This window comes from Triticum aestivum, chromosome 7A, assembly GCF_018294505.1.
Source record: "Triticum aestivum cultivar Chinese Spring chromosome 7A, IWGSC CS RefSeq v2.1, whole genome shotgun sequence".
In the NCBI taxonomy this organism is placed as follows: domain Eukaryota; kingdom Viridiplantae; phylum Streptophyta; class Magnoliopsida; order Poales; family Poaceae; genus Triticum; species Triticum aestivum.
This window is the reverse complement of record NC_057812.1, coordinates 628,640,711-628,664,509: the sequence shown is the minus strand read 5'-3', so window position 1 is coordinate 628,664,509 and position 23,799 is coordinate 628,640,711. Positions and strand designations below refer to the sequence as shown.

The following is a 23,799-nucleotide window of genomic DNA, read 5'->3' as shown; positions in this document are numbered from 1 at the left end:
ATATGTTTCTTGTTTATGGAGGTGACGAAGAGCTCGTCGTAAATGGTTACGTCGATGCTAGCTTCGACATTGATCCGGGTGACTCCAAGTCATAAACCAGATACGTATTTATATAGAATAGTGGAGCTGTCAGTTGGTGCAGTTCCAAGAAGAGCATCGTGGCGCGATCTACGTGTGAAGCGGTGTACATAGCTACTTCGGAAGCAACACATGAAGGAGTCTGGATGAAGGAGTTCATATCCGATCTAGGTGTAATACCCAGTGCATCGGGTCCAATGAAAATATTTTGTGACAACACTGGAGCAATTGCCTTAGCAAAGGAATCCGGGTTTCACAAGAGAATCAAACACATCAAGAGACGCTTCAACTCCATTCGTGAAAAGGTCAAGGATGGAGACAGAGAGATGTGCAAAATACATAGGGATTTGAATGTAGAAAACCCGTTGACTAAGCCTCTTCCTCGAGCAAAACATGATCAACACCAAGACTCCATGGGTGTTAGATTCATTACAATGTAGTCTAGATTATTGGCTCTAGTGCAAGTGGGAGACTGGATGGAAATATGCCCTGGAGGCAATAATAAAGTTTTATATTTCCTTATTCATGACAAAGGTTTATTATTCATTCTAGAATTGTATAGATCGGAAACTTAAATACATGTGTGGATACATAAATAAATACCGTGTCCCTAGTAAGCCTCTACTGGACTAGCTCGTTGATCAAAGATGGTTAAGGTTTCCTAACCATAGACATGTGTTGTCACTTGATAACGGGATCACATCATTAGAAGAATGATGTGATGGACAAGATCCATCCGTTAGCTTAGCATATGATCGTTCAGTTTATTGCTATTGCATTCTTAATGTCAAATACATATTCCTTCGACCATGAGATCATGCAACTCCCAGATACTGGAGGAATACCTTGTGTACTATAAACGTCACAACGTAACTGGGTGATCATAAAGATGCTCTACAGGTATCTTTGAAAGTGTCTGTTGAGTTGGCATGGATCGAGATTAGGATTTGTCACTCTGTGTATCGGAGAGGTATCTCTGGCCCTCTCGGTAATACACATCACAGGAAGATTGCAAGCAAAATGACTAAGGAGTTAGTTATGTTATGATGTATTCGGAACGAGTAAATAGACTTGTCTGTAACGAGATTGAACTAGGTATGAAGATACCGACGATCGAATCTCGGGCAAGTAATTAACATACCGATAGACAGAGGGAATTACGTATGTTGTCATAAGGTTCGACCAATAAACATCTTCGTAGAATATGTAGAAACCAATACGGGCATCCAGGTTCCGCTATTGGTTATTGACCGGAGAGGTGTCTCGGTCATGTCTACATAGTTCTCGGACCCATAGGGTCCGCATGCTTAACGTTCGTTGATGATATAATATTATATGAGTTATATGATTTGGTGACCAAATGTTGTTCGGAGTCCTGGATGAGATCACGGACATGATGAGGAGCTCCGGAATTGTCCTGAGGTAAAGATTGATATATAGGGTGAGGGAGTCCTAGATTAGGGGGTGTTCGGGTAGCCGGACTATACCTTCAACCGGACTCTAGGACTATGAAGATACAAGATTGAAGACTTTGTCCCGTGTCCGGATGGGACTTTCCTTGGCGTGGAAGGCAAGCTTGGCGATGCGGATATTCAAGATCTCCTACCATTGTAACCGACTCTATGTAACCCTAACCCTATCCGGTGTCTATATAAACCGGAGGGTTGTAGTCCGTAGGCAATCAACTCCATATACAACAATCATACCATAGCCTAGCTTCTAGGGTTTAGCCTCCTTGATCTCGTGGTAGATCTACTCTTGTACTACCCATATCATCAATATTAATCAAGCAGGACATAGGGTTTTACCTCCATCAAGAGGGCCCGAACCTGGGTAAAACATCGTGTTCTCTGCCTCCTGTTACCATCCGGCCTAGACGCACAGTTCGGGACCCACTACCCGAGATCCGCCAGTTTTGACACCGACATTGGTGCTTTCATTGAGAGTTCCTCTGTGCCGTCACGATCAGGAAGGATGCCTCCTCCCGTCTTTAAAGACGGCACCGTTGCTAAGGGAGCCTTGGTTGTCGGCCAAACCCTCCGGCTAGGTGTTTTCCTCACGACCGCCTGTTCGGCTATTGCGCTGACGGTGACCTCTCAGGTCATCAAAAGCAACCTACACGTCAGCTCGGAGCTCGTCGAGCAGCTACATCCAATGGAGCTCTCTTCCTTAAACGAGCTCTTGGATCGCATCGCTGCCCTGGGGGTCGCTACGGATTACGACCAGGTTGGGCTTAAACCCAATCTGAGAGAAATTAACTCTCCCCAAGTCACCCACCACGTTGCCGTGGTAGAGACGCAGTGCGGCGACCCTTCATCTATTTTAAGGACTAGCTACGTCCGAATTCCCGACCCCTCCAAGCCGGATACCCGCGGAGGGGGAGATGTAACTCAAGACCTGAGCTTAGGATCAGGCAACGGGCCAGATTCACTGGACAACATCCAAGAATCCGAACTTCAGAGTTCGGAAACTCTTCGGCCTCCGAATCTTGGATTGGGTGAGGTTTCAGATTCAATGACACCCGCCCACCCAATCATAAGTGATCTCTCCCAAATCAGGCAGAGGCCCGAGGAAACAATACATCATTACTGGGCCAGATTCCTCCTGGTTATGAACAGGATAAAGGATTGCCGCGAGGAAGACGCAATCTCAATTTTCTGCAGTAATTGCACGGACAAGGGAATCCTGAACGCCGTAAGTCATTGTGATATCACACGCTTTGCTGACTTGGCGTCCATAGTACAAAAATACTGTGCGATGGAAAGTGCCTGGAAAACCGAAATAAATTTTTGGCATAATCCGGCCTTGAATAGTAATCCTGTCCGAACTAAGAGGGCGCATCATCACAGGACACCCGGGATAAACACCAAAAAGCCAAAACCCTCTACAGGGCATGAAACCATACTGGAAAGATGGCTTGATGGACCCTGTAGAATTCACAGTACAGAGGACGCCACACCAACTCACAGCCTTAGAGCATGTTGGATACTCCGGCAGGTGGCCAAAATCGGCGAGGACCTCTTAATTCCGGAGGCCGCAGAAAGCCAGCCCAAGGACACCAGTGCCGTTCTCATAGTCTTCGAGACTTTCGCATCAAACAATGTGCGAAAAAGAACACTCCGCAGCCTCGCCGAAGTCTATCAAGTTGCAACAATAAATCCATGGAGCGACACTGCCATTACCTTCAACGCAAGTGATGAACCTAGATTCCGAACAGCCCGAGCACCAGCCGCATTGGTCCTCAGTCCCACAGTGGACGGCTTTCGCCTCACCAAGGTGCTCATGGATGGAGGCAGCGGACTGAACCTCATTTATGAGGAAACCCTTCAAAAAATGGAAATAGACTGGAACCGCGTCGAGCGAAGCAACACAACCTTTAGAGGAATAATCCCCAGTCGGGAAGCGCGCTGCACAGAAAAAATCACACTAGATGTGGTGTTCGGCACGCCGAATAATTACAGGTCCGAAGAAGTCACGTTTCAGGTGGCCCCGTTTAAGAGCGGATATCACGCTTTACTAGGGCGGGAAGCATTCACAATCTTCCAAGCAATACCCCATTACGGGTACATGAAGCTTAAGATGCCCGGGCCGAATGGAATTATCACTCTAGCTAGTGATCCAAACATAGCACTCCGCACCAAAAACAAGACGGCCACATTAGCCCTTGAGGCGCTATCCAAAGCCTTAGCGGCCGAGGAACTGACTGCACTGCGCTCCACGGTTAACAGGGATGATGTGATACTCGATAAGAGATCCAAATCCACATCCTTCAAGCCAGCTGACGAAATAGTCAAATTCTAGGTCCATCCAACGGACCCCAATAAAACAGCTTCCATCGGGGCACGACTGAACCCTGATGCAGACGCCGCACTGAGAGAGTTCCTACGAGAGAACTGAGGCATCTTCGCCTGGCACCCTTCAGACATGCTAGGGATCCCACGTAGGCTGGCCGAACACAGCTTAAATATCCTAAAAGGATTTAAACCTGTCAAACAAGCCCTTCGGCGTTTTTCCGAACCCAAGAGATAGGCTATGGGAGAGGAGCTAGCCAAGCTATTAGAGGCCGGATTCATTAGAGACATAAAACATCCGGACTGGCTCGCAAACCTGGTGATGGTACCAAAGAAGGACAAATCCTGGCGCCTGTGTGTCGATTTTAAAGACCTTAACAAGGCTTGCCCAAAGGATCCCTTCCCCCTCCCCCGTATCGATCAAATTATCGATGCCACCACAGGACACGATTTGTTGTGTTTCCTCGACGCATACTCCGGTTACCATCAAATCAAGATGGCAGAATCAGACCAAGCTGCAACAACATTCATCACACCATACGGCCCATTCTGCTTCAACACAATGCCCTTCGGGCTGAAAAACGCCGGCGCAACATATCAGTGCATGATCCAGACATGTCTGGCAAACCAGATCGGCAAAACAGTGGAGGCGTATGTGGATGATGTGGTCGTCAAATCAAGACATGTCGAATCCCTAGTAAACGACTTGAGGCTTACATTCGATAACCTCCGAAAATATGACATCAAGCTCAACCCAGAAAAATGCGTCTTCGGCGTTCCAGCCGGAAAGCTCTTGGGCTTCATTGTATCCGGTAGAGGAATTGAAGCAAACCCAGCCAAGATCTGAGCTTTGTCACAATTGGATGTCCCAAAGGACCTTAAACAAATACAAAAATTAACCGGGTGCGTGGCGGCTTTAAGCCGCTTCATCTCCCGCTTGGGAGAAAAGGCACTACCCCTTTATCGCCTCCTTCGGCGCACCGAACACTTTGAGTGGACGGATGCCGCCACGGCCGGACTTGATGAAATAAAAGCCATATTGGAAACAAACCCAGTCCTGGCCGCGCCAATCACCGGCGAACCAATGTTATTGTACATTGCAGCAACACACTAAGTTGTCAACGAAGTGCTCGTTGTCGAGCGGGAAGCGGACGGACACAAATTCCACGTTCAAAGGCCGGTCTACTACGTGTCCACTGTCCTCACTCCATGCAAATCATGGTACCCGCATTATCAAAAGATTTCATACGCGGTATTCATGGCATCCCGGAAGCTACGACACTACTTTCAAGAGTGTTCCATAACAGCAGCCTCGGAAGTGCCACTAAAGGATATTATCAACAACCGCGATGCAACGGGCCGGATTGCAAAATGGGCCATCGAGCTTCTCTCGTTTGATATAACCTATAAGCCACGGTGAGCTATTAAATCGCAAGTTTTGGCCAACTTCGTCGCAGAATGGACGGAGGCCGAGCTCCCTAAAGAGTACGGCACGTATTCAAACTAGATTATGCATTTCGACGGCTCCAAAAGGTTGGCCGGACTGGGGGCCGGCGTCGTCCTGACGTCCCCCACAGGAGACACAGTCCAATATGTGCTCCAGATCATGTACACGGATTCCAACAATGCAGCCGAATATGAGGCCCTCCTACATGGCCTCCGGATAGTAGTATCCATGGGTATCCAACGCCTAGAGGTACGCGGGGATTCAAACCTCGTGATATCCCAAATAAATGGAGACTTCGATGCCAAGGACCCAAAAATGGCAGCTTACCGCGACGCCATCCTAAAAATGTCTGCTCGGTTCGAAGGGCTGGAGTTTCACCATATAGCCCGAGAAAACAATCAAGCGGCGGACGTCCTAGCATGCATCGGAGCAAAACACGATGCAGTCCCCCCAACGTATTTTTGGAAAGATTGTTCAAGCCATCCGTAGCATGGGAGGGGGAACCCGCAAATAACAGCCCGAACCCAGCCGCACCACTCGACGCCGAACAATCTGACACAATTGGAGGCTCTGCCAACGAAATTACACCTTCAGCCCACGTAATAATGGTGGTTATCGCCCTGTGGACAGAACCATTCCTAGCCTACCTTACTAGGCAGGAACTCCCGGAGGACCAAAACGAGGCCCGCTGCATAGTGCGGCGATCTAAGGCCTACAGAGTCCATGAGGGAGAACTTTATAAGAAAAGCACTACCGGTGTCCTTCAAAGGTGCATCTCCGAAGAGGAAGGGCGGAACCTCCTGGCTGAAATTCATGCCGGACTCGGTGGTCACCACACCGCTGCTTGGTCCCTTGTTAGCAAGGCTTTCCGTACAGGCTTTTACTGGCCGACGGCCCGAGCAGACACTTAGGACCTAGTCCAACGATGCGCTAGTTGCCAACTTTTTGCCAACCAAAGCCATATGCCACCCACCGCACTCCAAACTATACCCATCACCTGGCCTTTTGCGGTCTGGGGGCTTGACATGGTCGGACCCCTTAAAGGTGGACCCTATAGGAAAAAATACTTACTGGTCATGGTGGATAAGTTCACCAAATGGATAGAAGCCAAGCCGGTTAAAACGGCCGAATTCGGACCTGTGATAGACTTCATATCCGGGGTTGTACACCGTTATGGCGTCCCCCACAACATCATAACCGACAACGGTACAAACTTTACCGCCGACGAGGTAAAACTCTGGTGCAAAAACATGGGCATCAAGCTCGATTATGCTTCCGTCTATCACCCACAAACCAACGGCCAGGTCGAACGTGCAAATGGTCTTATCATGAGCGGCATTAAACCCAGAATGGCGCGGTCCCTCAAGGAATCTAACACGCACTGGGTAGAGGAGCTCGACTCCGTGCTATGGGGGCTGCGGACCACGCCAAATCGCACCACCGGGTACACACCATTTTTTATGGTGTACGGCGCAGAAGCAGTTCTGCCCTGCAACATAATTCATGACTCACCTAGAGTGCGCATGTACGAAGAAAGAGAAGCCGAGCTCGATCGGCAGGACAACTTGGACGCCTTGGAGGAGGAGCGCGATGTGGCAAAAGCCCGTTCCGCATTTTATCAACAGCAGGCTCGAAGATATCAAAGCAGAGAAGTACGGACCAAAAATTACAATGTTGGCGAACTAGTTCTACACCTGCCGGATAAGAAAAAGGACAAACTCAATCCCAAGTGGGAAGGTCCATTCATAATCGACCAAGTCCTGACTGGTGGGGCGTACCGCCTACGAGATGTGTCAAACAACCGACTCGAGCCGAACCCGTGGAACGCCACCCGTCTCCGAAGATTCTATGCCTAGCGCCGGACTCTGTGTTCGTCTCCTTCCTCTGTCCATCCCTTTTTGTATTTTTCTGTCTTACATTTCTCTCCTTCCTTTTTTTTCTTTCATATCCCTTAAAGGCTCATCTAGTGATGCGCCACTTGCGCTCATTAAACCTGGGGGCTTCTTTAATAGAAGCTTATTTATACGGGCTTCACGCCCAACACATGCGTCAAACTTCCGCATGTACCTTTTTTCTTCACCATTATATGCATCGATATGACTTAAGTTTTGGCCAAGCTGGGTCGCCTGGCTCCTGTGCTTACCCCTACGTCCCCGATTGTTCGGCTAGGCGGTAAAGGGAGCACCTCTGCGATTGTTACTGCCGGGTCAGCCGGATGTGTACCTCAGACTAGGTGAAGCTGAAAGCTAGCGTTCTTAAGGGAATATTCGGTCGGTGAAATAAAAGATGATCTTTTTACTCATTTTATGCGCCCCCAGATGCTTTTTTCTACATCTCTTCATGCAGTCCGGACATGCACCTTAGGGCATGCCTCCCAGCGAAAGGAACCCTTAACGGAACTATTCTCTCTAGAAGATGTTTCTTACTAACCATGTAATATAACATAACTAGTTGGGCACTTGTCTGATAAAGCACTGATGACCCCTACGCCTGGTCTCCACACATACCCTGGTTCTTATATAACCGCTAGGGTATTCGGACACACTCCGGACCGTCAGGTCCCGAGGTTGAAGTGAAAAGGTCGGCAACGACAAACGATCTACAATCCAGCTAGAAGGCATTACACATGTCCATTCAAAATTACACAGTCATTCTGACTGATTGTATTCCTCTTCTATACCATCTAACAGGCTGTCTAATTTAAAGTCCTGCTGGGAATACTTCGCGGCCAACTCTACTTGGTCGTATACTAAGCTTACAGGGATCTCCTTCCCGTCAGGCCCCACTGGTCCGACCTCGGCCATGTGGTTTGGGTCGGACTTCGTAAAACGGGTCTTCACCATGGCCCAGGCCTCCCTAGTGCCTTGTCGGCAGGCCGATATCTTCCACAATCGGAAACGCCACCGAGCTCCCTTCAGCTTCTCCGCAAGCTCTCCATGGCCCTTGGGCATGGAGTGGGCAGGCCATAAGGCTTGGGCAATACCCCTCATCGCCTGCCAAATTCGCTCGTGCAGTTGCAAGAGTTCGGGAAGAAGGTCACTCGTAGAACCGGGCATCGACTCTGCAGGATGACCTGTGAGCATACCTACAGACATTACTCTGTTAGTCGACTTCCTCGCCGAACTCTTTCTTCAAAGTTCGTTCAAGCACTTACTAAAAATGCCGCGTCGAAGCCGCTGATTCTCCTTTGTGGAGTCCGACAGCTGGCCACGAACATCTTTACGTTCGACGTCCAGCTTGGTGTTGGCATCATGAAGATCATTCTTCTCTCGCCTCACCTTTGTCAACGTACTCTCACCAGCCTTTAGCCGGCGTAAGAGTTGTTGCTTGTCCGGATCGAGTCCGGCGCCATCTGCAATATGATTTGTCAGATTTGCACCCACACCGCACAATACTAATCTTTCGAAGTGTATCTTACCTGAGGGGGTCTCTTTGGGCTCCCCTGCTGCGGCTAGTGCGGCCTCTAGTTGGGCCTTGCACTTTTCCAGCTCCTGGGACAGTACGGTATTCTTCTCAGTAAGAAGCTGCATATTAAATGATCCTTAAATTAGTTGCTCTAACTGCTTCAAGTCTCGGGGGCTACTGGCATATATATATATATATATATAACCAAAATTTTCTTACCTGTATGTCTTTTACATACTGCTCCGTGGCTCTGGCTAAACCATTTTGAGCGGCACGGAGGTACGCATCTCCTGAATTAAAGGCATCTAAAGCCTCTTGGGAGAAACAAGCGTCGCGTAGAATTGTCCGGCGACGCCTGTGGTTCATGGCACTCTCCACTTCAGAATTTTTGGCAGACAGCCTATCCGCATCCTCTGTCGGAGGAGCGTCCGGTGCGCGCCTTGTGCTCGCCTCCGCTTCCTGGCCAGACATTGGAGCCTGGCTGGTGGAGGCGCGATTGGCAACCTCTCCGGATGTAGTCCGGCGAGGTCTCATCATTCTGAAGATAGCACGAACGTTAATATGCCCTGACAGAATAACTCCAGGGAAACAAAGGGCGCACTATACCTTTTCGCCGGCATCTCAGTCCGGACTACATTCCTTTTTGCCCCACGGGGCCCTGCGGCCCCTCGTTGGCTAGCCACCGCAGGTTCGGCCTCCTGCCTCGGAAATCTCCCCTGCAAAACACGGCTGTCGTCAGAAACACCGGGCTACGTGAGGGTGGAATCTCTTTCAAGGGAATAAGACCCCGGTTTCTGTCACCTGGGAGGCCGGGATTAACCCTGGGTAATCCGCCGTAATGGCTACCAAGGTATTGTCCTTGCTTAGCCGATGGAACACCCCGTTGATAAGCTCCACTGATATGTCCGGATCCTCTTCGGAGTCCGAATTGAGGGACCGTTTTGGGTCCTCGGGTTGTGGAGGGCGGCTGTTTATATCCTTTACCTCCTGTCGCAGTTCCTGCATTGAAGTCGTTAGACTACCTATCTAACCATGGGAGTATAAAAACGGGCAAGCACAATTGTTCACTTACCCAACTTGGAGGATCGTACATACTGAATCCGGCCCGCGGGTTGACGCGGAGGAATTCCTCCTTTTCTCCCTTGTACAAAGAGGATAAGATCTTTACTAAGGCGGCGGCTGAGGCCGGCCCCTTACGACCATAACGTGTGGCGTCATCCTCCCCGTTGAAATCCCACATGGGGTGGCCTCTATATTGAAGCGGCTGCACCCCCCGCATAATGCATGCGGCCATGACTCCAATCATGGTTAGTCCAGAATGAGCCAACAGTCTTATCCGGCCCATCAGGTAAAGGACATCTCTGTCGCTTTCTCTCTGAGAGCTCCGCGGACACCAGCTCAAGCGTTTCTTTAATGGAGCACTGTTGAACTCAGGGAGACCGACCCGGATAGGGTCCGGTAGCGGGACGTCATCTATGTAAAACCATTCCGAAGGCTAGTCCTCGGACGCCTTCTTTGGGGTTCCGGATAGGTATCCGGTCCCGGCGATGCGCCATACTTCGGCTCCGCCCACTTGGTATATAGACCCCTCTTGAGAACGGGGCACCAGGCAGAATAACCTCTTCCACAGCGCGAAATGAGCCTCAACGCCTAAAAATAGCTCGCAAAGGGCGACGAAACCCGCAATATGCAATACGGAGGTGGGCGTGAGATTGTGCAGCTGGAGGCCGTAGAACTCCAGAAGCCCGCGGAGAAATGGATGAATTGGAAATCCCAGTCCCCTTATTAGATAGGGGACGAGGCACACCCGCTCTCCTTTAGAAGGATTGGGGGTGCTCTCCGCTTGTTTTCCGCCATTGTAGGTGGCGAGACCGGCTCGGACCGGGACCATGTATGCCTGAGGGAGAAATCCCTTGGCCTGAAGCGACACTAACTCGCTATGCGGGATGGTACAACTCTCCCAGTCCCCGGGTTTGGGACCGGAGGGGCGAGGGGAGGAGCTGCGACGGCTGGTCATGTTGGAATGGACCTTTGCTGGAAGCGCTCTGATGATAACTCGCGGAAAGGAGAAGATGTGGTTTGGACCTAAATCCCCATCCCGTTAAATAGGCGGCTCGTTTATACGGCTAGGGGTGTGGATGTAAAAACTCCCCAGCTTCTCGCATTTGTTTGACACGTGGAAGACGGTCATTATTGGGCGTGGAAGCCGAGGAGCACTACATTACAAAAATCGGACATTATTCCTACAGGTACACAAGATTTGGAGAAGAACCTGCCTTGCAATGCCGAACAATCTGCGCGCCGGACTCGTCGTCATTGAAGCCTGGTTCGGGGGCTACTAAGGTAGTCCTGGATTAGGGGGTGTTCGGGTAGCCGGACTATACCTTCAACCGGACTCCAGGACTATGAAGATACAAGATTGAAGACTTCGTCCCGTGTCCGGATGGGACTTTCCTTGGCGTGGAAGGCAAGCTTGGCGATGCGGATATTCAAGATCTCCTACCATTGTAACCGACTCTATGTAACCCTAACCCTATCCGGTGTCTATATAAACCGGAGGGTTGTACTCCGTAGGCAATCAACTCCATATACAACAATCATACCATAGGCTAGCTTCTAGGGTTTAGCCTCCCTGATATCGTGGTAGATCTACTCTTGTACTACCCATATCATCAACATTAATCAAGCAGGACGTAGGGTTTTACCTCCATCAAGAGGGCCCGAACCTGGGTAAAACATCGTGTTCCCTGCCTCCTGTTACCATCCGGCCTAGACGCACAGTTCGGGACCCACTACCCGAGATCCGCCGATTTTGACACCGACATAGGGCGATTCCATTTGGACACCGAAAATGTTTCGGAGCGTATCGGGTAGTCATCAGATCACTAGAAGGGGTTCCAGGAAGCCCCGGGAGGTTTATGGGCCTTATGGGCCAAGAGGGGGGAACACACTAGCCCACAAGGGGCTAGCGCGCCCCTTCTCTTGGACACCGGCCCTAGGGATGGAAAGGGGGAGGGCTAGCCCCTCTTTCCTTCCCTTCTCCTAAGAGGAAGGAAAGGGGGGGACGCCACCTCCTCCTGCTCCCCCCCACAGGCATTCAAGGACGGGAGTCCGCTAGAGGGCAGGAGCCCAAGGGGGCCGGCCGGCCACCCTTGGGGCTCTTCCTGGTTGCCTCCCCTCCCCCACTATATATGAAGGGGGGGGGTGTTGGGGAACATAGTAATTTCAAAAAAATTCCTACGCACACGCAAGATCATGGTGATGCATAGCAACGAAAGGGGAGAGTGTTGTACACGTACCCTCTTAGACCGAAAGCGGAAGCGTTAGCACAACGCGGTTGATGTAGTCATACATCTTCACGATCCGACCGATCCAAGTACCGAACGCACGGCACCTCCGAGTTCAGCACATGTTCAGCTCGATGACGTCCCGCGAACTCCGATCCAGCAGAGCTTCACGGGAGAGTTCCGTCAGCACGATGGCGTGGTGACGGTGATGATGTTGCTACCGACGTAGGGCTTCGCCTAAGCACCGCTACGATATGACCGAGGTGAAATATGGTGGAGGGGGGCACCGCACACGGCTGGGAGAGATCAACTGATCAACTTGTGTGTCTAGAGGTGCCCCCTGCCCCTGTATATAAAGGAGCAAGGGGGAAGGCCGGCCGGCCCTCTATGGGCGCGCCAGGAGGAGGAGTCCTCCTCCTAGTAGGAGTAGGACTCCCCTTTCCTACTCCTACTAGGAGGAGGAAAGGAAGGAGGAGAAGGAGAAGGAAGGAGAAGGAGGAAAAGGAGGAAAGGGGGGCCGGCCCCCTAGTCCAATTCGGTTTGGGCTAGGGGGGCCGCGCGCCCTGCCTCCTCTCTTCCACCACTTGGCCCATGAGGCCCATTACTTCTTCCTCGTATTCCCGTAACTCCCCGGTACCCTCGAAAATACCTGAATCACTCGGAACCTTTCCGACGTCCGAATATAGTCTTCCAATATATCGATCTTTACGTCTCGACCATTTCGAGACTCCTCGTCATGTCCCGGATCTCATCCGGGACTCTGAACTACCTTCGGTACATCAAATCACATAAACTCATAATACAATCGTCACCGAAACTTTAAGCGTGCGGACCCTACGGGTTCGAGAACTATGTAGACATGACCGAGACAATGCTCCGGTCAATAACCAATAGCGGAACCTGGATGCTCATATTGTCTCCCACATATTCTACGAAGATCTTTATCGGTCAGACCGCATAACAACATACGTTGTTCCCTTTGTCATCGGTATGTTACTTGCCCGAGATTCGATCGTCGGTATCTCAATACGTTGTTCCCGAAGGTAGATGTAGAGGTAGCGTGCCGACCGCGATCACATCGACTTTGGAACCATTTCCCACGCGCATCGTCACCTCATCCTTTGCCAGTGTTCGCTTAATCTGTAGTCCCTGTTTCGAGTTCCAAATGTTAGCAACAGAACCAGTATCAAATACCCAGGTGCTACTGTGAGCTCTAATAAGGTACACATCAATAACATGTTTATCACATATACCTTTGTTCACCTTGCCATCCTTCTTATCCGCCAAATACTTGGGGCAGTTCCGCTTCCAGTGTCCAGTCTGCTTGCAGTAGAAGCACTCAGTTTCAGGCTTAGGTCCAGATTTGGGTTTCTTCTCCTGAGCAGTAACTTGCTTACTATTCTTCTTGAAGTTCTCCTTCTTCTTCCCTTTGCCCTTTTTCTTGAAACTGACGGTCTTGTTGACCATCAACACTTGATGCTCCTTCTTGATTTCTACCTCCGCAGCCTTTAGCATTGCGAAGAGCTCGGGAATTGTCTTATCCATCCCTTGCATGTTATAGTTCATCACGAAGCTCTTGTAGCTTGGTGGCAGTGATTGAAGAACTCTGTCAATGACACTATCAACAGGAAGATTAACTCCCAGTTGAGTCAAGTGATTATGATACCCAGACATTTTGAGTATATGTCCACTGACAGAACTATTCTCCTCCATCTTGCAGCTATAGAATTTATTGGAGACTTCATATCTCTCAATCCGGGCATTTGCTTGAAATATTAACTTCAACTCTTGGAATATCTCATATGCTCCATGACATTCAAAACGTCGTTGAAGTCCCAATTCTAAGCCGTAAAGCGTGGCACACTGAACTATCGAGTAGTTATCAGCTTTGCTCTGCCAGACGTTCATAACATCTGGTGTTGCTCCAGTAGCAGGCCTGGCACCTAGCGGTGCTTCTAGAACGTAATTCTTTAGTGCAGCAATAAGGATAATCCTCAAGTTACGAACCCAGTCCGTGTAATTGCTACCATCATCTTTCAACTTTGCTTTCTCAAGGAACGCATTAAAATTCAACGGAACAATAGCACGGGCCATCTATCTACAATCAAACATAGACAAGCAAGATACTATCAGGTACTAAGTTCATGATAAATTTAAGTTCAATTAATCATATTACTTAAGAACTCCCACTTAGAAAGGCATCCCTCTAATCTTCTAAGTGATCACGTGATCCAAATCAACTAAACCATAACCGATCATCACGTGAAATGGAGTAGCTTTCAATGGTAAACATCAATATGTTGATCATATCTACTATATGATTCACGCTCGACCTTTCGGTCTTAGTGTTCCGAGGCCATATCTGCATATGCTAGGATCGTCAAGTTTAACCTGAGTATTCTGCATGTGCAAAACTGGCTTGCACCCGTTGTAGATGGACGTAGAGCTTATCACACCCGATCATCACGTGGTGTTTGGGCACGACAAACTTTGGCAACGATGCATACTCAGGGAGAACACTTTTATCTTGAAATTTAGTGAGAGATCATCTTATAATGCTACCGTCAATCAAAGCAAGATAAGATGCATAAAAAATAAACATCACATGCAATCAATATAAGTGATATGATATGGCCATCATCATCTTGTGCTTGTGATCTCCATCTCCGAAGCACCGTCATGATCACCATCGTCACCAGCGCGACACCTTGATCACCATCGTAGCATCGTTGTCGTCTCGCCAATCTTATGCTTCCACGACTATCGCTACCGCTTAGTGATAAAGTAAAGCATTACAGCGCAATTGCATTGCATACAATAAAGCGACAACCATATGGCTCCTGCCAGTTGCCGATAACTTGGTTACAAAATATGATCATCTCATACAATAAAAATTAGCATCATGTCTTGATCATATCACATCACAACATGCCCTGCAAAAACAAGTTAGACGTCCTCTACTTTCTTGTTGCAAGTTTTACGTGGCTGCTACGGGCTTAGCAAGAACCGTTCTTACCTACGCATCAAAACCACAATGATAGTTTGTCAAGTTGGTGCTGTTTTAACCTTCGCAAGGACCGGGCGTAGCCACACTTGGTTCAACTAAAGTTGGAGAAACTGACACCCGCCAGCCACCTGTGTGCAAAACACGTCGGTAGAACCAGTCTCGCGTAAGCGTACGCGTAATGTCAGTCCGGGCCGCTTCATCCAACAATACCGTCGAACCAAAGTATGACATGCTGGTAAGCAGTATGACTTATATCGCCCACAACTCACTTGTGTTCTACTCGTGCACAACATCAACGCATAAAACCTAGGCTCGGATGCCACTGTTGGGGAACATAGTAATTTCAAAAAATTTCCTACGCACACACAAGATCATGGTGATGCATAGCAACGAGAGGGGAGAGTGTTGTCCACGTACCCTCGTAGACCGAAAGCGGAAGCATTAGCACAACGCGGTTGATGTAGTCGTACGTCTTCACGATCCGACTGATCCAAGTACCGAACGCATGGCACCTCCGAGTTCAGCACACGTTTAGCTCGATGACGTCCCGCGAACTCCAATCCAGCAGAGCTTCACGGGAGAGTTCCGTCAGCACGACGGCATGGTGATGGTGATGATGTTGCTACCGATGCAGGGCTTCGCCTAAGCACCGCTACGATATGACCGAGATGAAATATGGTGGAGGGGGGCACCGCACACGGCTGGGAGAGATCAACTGATCAACTTGTGTGTCTAGAGGTGCCCCCCTGTCCCTGTATATAAAGGAGTAAGGGGGAGGCCGGCCGGCCCTCTATGGGCGCGCCAGGAGGAGGAGTCCTCCTCCTAGTAGGAGTAGGACTCCCCTTTCCTACTCCTACTAGGAGGAGGAAAGGAAGGAGGAGAAGGAGAAGGAAGGAGAAGGAGGAAAAGGAGGAAAGGGGGGCCGACCCCCTAGTCCAATTCGGTTTGGGCTACGGGGGCCGTGCGCCCCGCCTCCTCTCTTCCACCACCTGGCCCATGAGGCCCATTACTTCTTCCTCGTATTCCCGTAACTCCCCGGTACCCCCAAAAATACCCGAATCACTCGGAACCTTTCCGATGTCCGAATATAGTCGTCCAATATATCGATCTTTACGTCTCAACCATTTCAAGACTCCTCGTCATGTCCCCGATCTCATCCGGGACTCCGAACTACCTTCGGTACATCAAATCACATAAACTCATAATACAATCGTCACCGAAACTTTAAGCGTGCGGACCCTACGGGTTCGAGAACTATGTAGACATGACCGAGACAATGCTCCGGTCAATAACCAATAGCGGAACCTGGATGCTCATATTTGCTCCCACATATTCTATGAAGATCTTTATCGGTCAGACCGCATAACAACATACGTTGTTCCCTTTGTCATCGGTATGTTACTTGCCCGAGATTCAATCGTCGGTATCTCAATACGTAGTTCAATCTCGTTACCGGCAAGTCTCTTTACTCGTTCCGTAATACATCATCCCGAAACTAACTTATTAGTTGCAATGCTTGCAAGGCTTAAGTGATGTGCATTACCGAGAGGGCCCAGAGATACCTCTCCGACAATCGGAGTGACAAATCCTAATCTCGAAATATGCCAACCCAACAAGTACCTTCGGAGACACCTGTAGAGTACCTTTATAATCACCCAGTTACGTTGTGACGTTTGGTAGCACACAAAGTGTTCCTCCGGTAAACGGGAGTTGCATAATCTCATAGTCATATGAACATGTATAAGTTATGAAGAAAGCAATATCAACAAACTAAACGATCAAGTGCTAAGCTAATGGAATGTGTCAAGTCAATCACATCATTCTCCTAATGATGTGATCCTGTTAATCAAATGACAACTCATGTCTATGGTTAGGAAACATAACCATCTTTGATCAACGAGCTAGTCAAGTAGAGGCATACTAGTGACACTCTGTTTGTCTATGTATTCACACATGTATTATGTTTCCGGTTAATACAATTCTAGCATGAATAATAAACATTTATCATGATATAAGGAAATAAATAATAACTTTATTATTGCCTCTAGTGCATATTTCCTTCAGGGGCGCCACACAAGACCACGGCAATCTCTTAGCTGTGTGCGGCGCCCCTCTTCACAGTTTAGTCCTCCGTTTAGTTTCTCCGTCGTGCTCGGCGAAGCCCTGCGGGAACGAGTTCACCATCATCGTCACCACACCGTCGTGCTATCGGAACTCATCTTCTACTTCGCACGTCTTCCTGGATCAGGAAGGCGAGGACGTCATCGAGCTGAACGTGTGCTGAACACAGAGGTGCCGTACGTTCGATACTTGATCGGTTGGATCGCGAAGAAGTTTGACTACATCAAACGCGTTAATAAACGCTTCCGCTCTAAGGTCTAGAGGGTATGTAGACATACTCTCCCCTCTCGTTGCTATGCATCTCCATGGATAGATCTTGCATGTGCATAGATTTTTTTTATTTTCCATGCAACGTTCCCCCAACAAAATATAGTGCATTTCCGTCTCATCTTACACGACAATAATCGATGGCTAGTTTTTTTTGTGTGTTTATGTGTGTGTGTGTGTGGGGGGGGGGTGTCAATGGCTAGTTTACAAACGCAAAGATCTTACATTTGTGCTTTTTAACCGACGAGAGCTCTACGTATTCTTTAAGAAGCAATAGAAATTTGCGAGAAAGTGACCAACAACTGTACAAACGCTAAATTTTTTAGGAAAATGTTATCTGGCTGACGTTCCTCAGGGACATTTTTCTAGTGAATGCCCTTCTGGCCATCGGATTAAAATGCAAGAATCTTGGCGCAAGCGAACTTCCATGTCGACATCATGTATACGTTCGTGGGGGCGATGAACCGGGTGAACGACAGCTCGCACGTGTCCACAACCTCCACCATTCACTAGTCTTTCCCATTCTTCCCACTCTCTTCACCGTCCTCATCCTCTTCGGGGCGATCTCCGCATACAAGACCAATGGCGGCGACAACGGATTCCGGCCGATCAATATGAGCACTGTTCATCAGAAGCACCGTGTTCCGCACAGGCCCTGATAGTCAATAGTCCTTCTCTTTTTTCTTGTACTAGTATTTATGCATTTCTACTTGTCCACACATGGCATTGCTAAGGAAAGGCAGGACCATGCTAGTTATTTTTAGGGGTAGCAGGACAATGCTAGGTAGACGCATGTTGTGAACATTCATAGCTTTTTTGCGAACTTGAAAATTTGATTTTTGTGAGTTTGGGGCATGGTGGGAGCACTGAATATTTTCCCAAACCGCACGTTGGGCCTTGGCCCATGCCAACATTCGTCCAGCGCAGGCCCTATAATAGTATCATTCCCATCCTGGGCAGGCGTTCGGCCAGCTCCAACCAACCACGCCGCCACCTACAGCGCGTTTGGTTGTTTAAGGAAAAGGGATTGGGAATTTATGAGAGGGAGTTGCCTGAGGGATTAGGCTTGGCAAGTGGACTATTAGTTCTAATCCCACGTTTGGTGTGGGGTGGGAATTATATGTGGGAATAATTCTAATGAACAATGGAGAAAGAATGGGACACGCAAATGTTGAAACAAAATCGTAACATGTGAAGGCAAAAAAAAGAGTAGAAAGGAAAAATAGATCTGCATTGGTCTGTAAAGGAAAGATAAACGAATCAAACTTTGTTACGTAGCAAAATCAGATGGGCTACACGCTGCTGGGTGCCCCTCTTACATGAGATGTGCTCGTGCTTGGCATTGCATCTGCAGATTAGTAAGCAGTTAGAACTCGCCGATTTATTTGGAGGAAAATGATGTCGCTGCAAGTAGGATTTCCGTGGAGTTTTCTTTCTTTGCGGGAGGTGGGTCAATAAATCTGTAACAATTTTCTTCCAGGCGTCAACTCCCATTCCTTCATGGAATTACCAGGGTCCCCCAAGAAAAAGATCGATGAGAGTTGGGCCTCCTAATTCCCCTTTCCCTTCCCTTCTTAATTCCCAAGTCCATGAACCAATCAAAAGATTTTTAGTCCCAGCCACCTTAAATTCCCATTCCCTAGCTTCAACTCCCCCTAAACAAACAGGCTACGGGTTAGAGAGGGAGAGAGGGACCGGAGATGCGCCGGCTGCCGCCCCGCCGGTCGAGTGTCAAGGCAGCCCATCTCCCTCTTCGCGCCATCGCCATCTAAGCCTCCCTATGAGGATAGCGTGGTGTTCCAGAAGAGGCACACAAATAAGCAGCTCTTTTTCGAGCTGCAATTCGGAACCGAAGCGGCTCCTTTTCGAGCTGCAATCAGCAATCAAGCAGCTCCTATCCGAGCTGCAATTCGACATCGACGCGGCTCCCCACCGAGCTCTAATCCGATTTCGACCCCCTTTCTGTGTAGATCACGGAAGGGGATCGAGTCCGTCTCGTGTTCAGTCTGCGAGGTGCAGTCGGAGGCGCAAACGAAGCCAATATAAATTGGCCAGTCGGCCCGACCGGAAGCCAACAGGTCTCAGACGAGACCAGCGATTCCCCAGCCAGGTTGACGGTCGCCTACCTTCTCCGGCGACCGGCGGCCGCCAATTCTTATCGCATCTTGGCAGATCTACCCGGAGCCATGGGGGTGAGTTCCTTGTCCTTTTACTCTTCTGATGAAAAAGAACGCACTCGGTCAAAATTGCAGGTTTTTTGTTTTCATCAAAGATGCCAAAAATTGACATCTTTTAGCCTCAATCAAAATTATATTTTTTAGACTATCAAAGTTGCATCTCTTCTAGTGGGAAGATGTCAAATTGCACAGCTTTGAGACTAAATCCAAATTGCATGCACCCTTAGCGACTGTAGTATGGAGAACTGCATCCATGTAATGTATAAAAACTGCATCTTTCCGACTATATCAATTATGATTTGTTTCCTTGCCACAAATGCAGAAAGGAAATCGAGACGATATGCTCAGCAACTTGCCTGACGACATTTTGGTTAATATTCTTGATAGACTCGATGTCACATACGCTGTCAGAACCAGCATCCTCTCCAGACGGTGGAGTCGGCTTTCTACCAAGCTTTCTCGACTGACAATAAGTGTTTTGGACTTCCTGCCTCACAATGGGCCCATATTTGAAATTGATTAAGTGGTTCGGAGCAATGCAGCTGTGGTTGAAGCAACCACTAGCATCCTGGCACAGAGGGATTCTACCTGAAAAACCATCCACCTACTGTCGATGACTTTCTTCCTAAAAGACAGTGACCACATATCCATTGGACATGCTGTTGCCAAGACCATGGCGACACACAAGGTTGAGATGGCTGAATTCAACATTATGACAGAGAGGGATGCCACTCAGTGTGACGATGATAATCTAGCCAGTTATGGGAAAAAGTTCATCTTATTCTTTGATGCTTTCCCAGATGCATTTGGTGGTCTCACACGCCTGCACCTTGAAAATTTGGATTCGGTGAATCGGACATCACTAATGTACTCACCGTTTGTAAGCGATTAAAGGATCTACGTTTGATGAATTCTGATTCTAGGGAAACGACGACGCTGCAAGTAGATCACTCCCAACTCAGTGACCTCGCCATCGGTGATTGCGTTTTTGCAGAACTGCTGCTGAACTCTGTTCCAAAACTCACACGGTTGGCCTTTGAGGGTTGGATCTCTTTCCATTATCCACTTTCAGTTGGCGATGCCCCATTGCTTGAGGCCGTCAAACTCAATAATGTTGCTCTCAGTTGGCACAAGATGGTTGAGTTAAGTAAGTTTCTTTGTGGTACCTCTGTGCGTGACCTGAAGTTGGGATTTAAATGTGAAAAGGCAAGTCAACTTGGTTGTTTTGCTAGCTGTGGCTTTATTATTTTTCTGCTCTTCTCATGACTTGTTTATTATTTTTCTGCTCTTCTCATGACTCGTTTATTCGTTGCAGATCTGGGTCCAACCAGAGTGCTTGACGAAAAGCCTGGCATCTGTTTTTCGCCAACTAAGGTTTGTGAATCTAGATGAAATTCCTGAAGGGTATGATCTGACCTGGACACTGTTCATCCTTAAAGCTGCACCCCTCCTAAAGGAGCTATACATAACGGTATATTCTTACCTAGAACTTCCTCTCTTCTTTCAGCGCCATGCAGCTACCATTAGACCTCTCCCAGTCCAAGTATCATCTATCATGCAGCTATGAAGCACCGATACAGGGACACAAGAAACAGCCATGCGGCAATACTGCGGGTATATACACAGAATAATTGATTGCGCGAGATGAGATCAATATAGATTTAGACATGAGGGGGGGGGGGGGGGGGGCGAAGAGTGTTATAAGCTCGCATAACAAGATAAAAAAATCATGACATGTCAAGTATAGATTTTTCTCAGTGCACCCCCCCCCCTCCCCCTCCATTTTTGAGGCGTACCAAAATGTTGTTAAGACTTGTTTAGTTACAAGTTGGTAAGTTTTTCTTTTGACATTTTTCTACGCATTTGGATTCACATCCAAGCATTCCTATCTCACCTGTCACATATATTGCACGCTAAAGTTGCACTAAGCCACTACATTAGACTTATATTAAACAAAGAACGCAATTGCATGTTGACTGATGTTTAAATTTAAGTGAATAAGGTTTTATAACGTTTGCAAATTAAAACATGCATCTAATCAATAGTAAATAAATTCAATATCTTTATGCAAGTTGTAGAAAAAAGACTAGTAGATTGTAACATGAGAAAAAGTACTATTATACCTTTGGAACTAGCATTTGATCAAGTATATGGTAATCAACTTAATGGCACAGCGCATTGGCACGTTTGCAGAAACAACAGTGATGGAGTGGTCATGATGGTGTGCCATGGCAGTGTTTCTTGTGTCTCCTAGAGCCCAGTGACTGGCGTAGCAGCGAGTGGCCATGTGATCTCTGAATATATCAGCGACATGCAGCGCTCAGTTGTAGGTAAATGAGGCAGAAAAGCTAGAAGATTTTTTTAGACTTGCACAATGGCTACCAATGGGCTTTTTGGGTGAGCTTTGGTGCAGACTTTTTTCCCGTCCCCTCTCTCCGCCCCTGCTTGTGCTACGTGCCCGCAGATGCCATTTAGGTATGTCGCTCCTTAGCCTCAACAACAGCAAGATCACATCAGCAGAGCAAAGCAGCAAGCCAGCACTCAGCGCCAGCAGTCAGTGCCCAGCAGCAAGCCAGCAAGCATGCAGCAGCTCGCAGAAACGCCTCAGCAAGCAAGCATACATCAACCAGCAAGCAAGTGCCCAGCGGCCAGCCAGCCATTCATTCCTGTGCTTGTTCAATCAACCGAATAGAGGCGGGCTTTTACTGTGCTGGCTGTGCTTCCATGTCCCATGTACGACGTGTTGATGGTGTCCCGGCGGCATATCAGCCTTTTGGTGTATCATGTTTTGTACGCGGACACGCCGGCCTGGACGTATTTGTAGTCACGTAGTGCCACCTAAGCAAAAAGATAACGTGGCACTATAATTAATGATGAGAGATGTGTAGTTTCATAGCGCAAAAAAAGAAAGAAAATTTAATGTACACAACTTCACATTGAAAGTAACATGCACATTTATGCTGCCCGCTCTGAGAGGCCTTCTATGTGAATTACAAAGGGTATTCAAAATTAATAACCTGTTTCTGTTTAACCTCTGTCCTATGACGTGCAGGTGTGGGACCATCTTTGTAAAATGGTAACAGATGAGGAGAAGAGGAAGGAACGCTTGTTTAGCGAGGAGAAGGGTGTAGAGTGGGAATCATCTGCTTCTGACTTCCATCATGAGAATCCTCGTCATATTTGGCTTCCAATCTGAAAAGTACATGGTGAGCTATATTAGGCGTGTAATGGAAGCAGCGGCGAATCTGGAGGAGGTGTTCCTGTATCATAGGCTGGCTTGTAGGAAGTGCCTTGACAATTCTCGAAAGCAGCCATTCAAGTTCCCGTGGACCAAGAGGCAGAGATTGTCAGTGAAGAAGAGAATTACTGACGGGATAGACTCGTTTGCCATAATTCATTTCCCTACGACTGCTGGAATAAGGTCTGACCATCTGGCCAAAAAGAACTATCCGTAGTGTTTGCGTTTTATTTTTCAAAAATGTGGTGTACTTCATTTGTGTCCCGAGACTGAAACGTTGTGCTGTGGTAGTAGTAGTAGGCTGTTTGATACCTTTCAGTACTTGTGAACGAATATGATTTGCGTATCTATGTCTATGTGCCATGAGCCTCAGCAAGATATTGTTTGTGTTCTGCAACAAATTTGAGTGGTTTTTTGGTGATGTATGTATTCCGGCAGATGGAGGAGGATTGAGGGAATGTAAGGCGCGGCTTCATGAGCGTTTGTTGAGGTTCTTAGCGAGTGCTTCCTCTAAGATTCTTTCTACCCTGTATGAAGTGTTAATGAAACCGTTTTGAGGCAAAGATGGTATCAATTTACATACCACACACACGGCCTAGGCCAAGAGGGAAGACGCGAGGCTCAAGGAGGCCGCCCTTGAGCAAGGGACGTCAATGTGCGCCCGGCCATTGAGCAAGGGACGTCAATGGCTTGAACCTCCCTTGTCAGAGCATGGCATCGTCGTGGCAGGCTTTAAAGGTGAGATCAAGGGAGGAGGTAGCTTCTCTGAAGACGACGCTCCGCCTTTTCCACAGGTGCCAGCAGCAGAGAAGGACAAAGGCAGCCGGCGAAGTATCACCAGCAGCAGCAGAGAAGGGAGACAGCATATTTGATATGGTGCTGAAATAGTAGTGGAGTGTTCTAAAGAAAAAGTTGCATAAAGGATAAGAACCCTATGATCAGTTATGTACTCCCTCTGCCCTAAAATAACCGTATCAACTT

The 23,799-nt window shown here is 48.3% G+C and overlaps 1 pseudogene; it reads left to right on the top strand.

The window, feature by feature from the left end:
• The first annotated feature begins 18,902 nt into the window (after window positions 1–18,902).
• Window positions 18,903–23,301, top strand: LOC123148767 (F-box/FBD/LRR-repeat protein At2g04230-like; annotated as a pseudogene).
• Window positions 23,302–23,799: the final 498 nt, after the last annotated feature.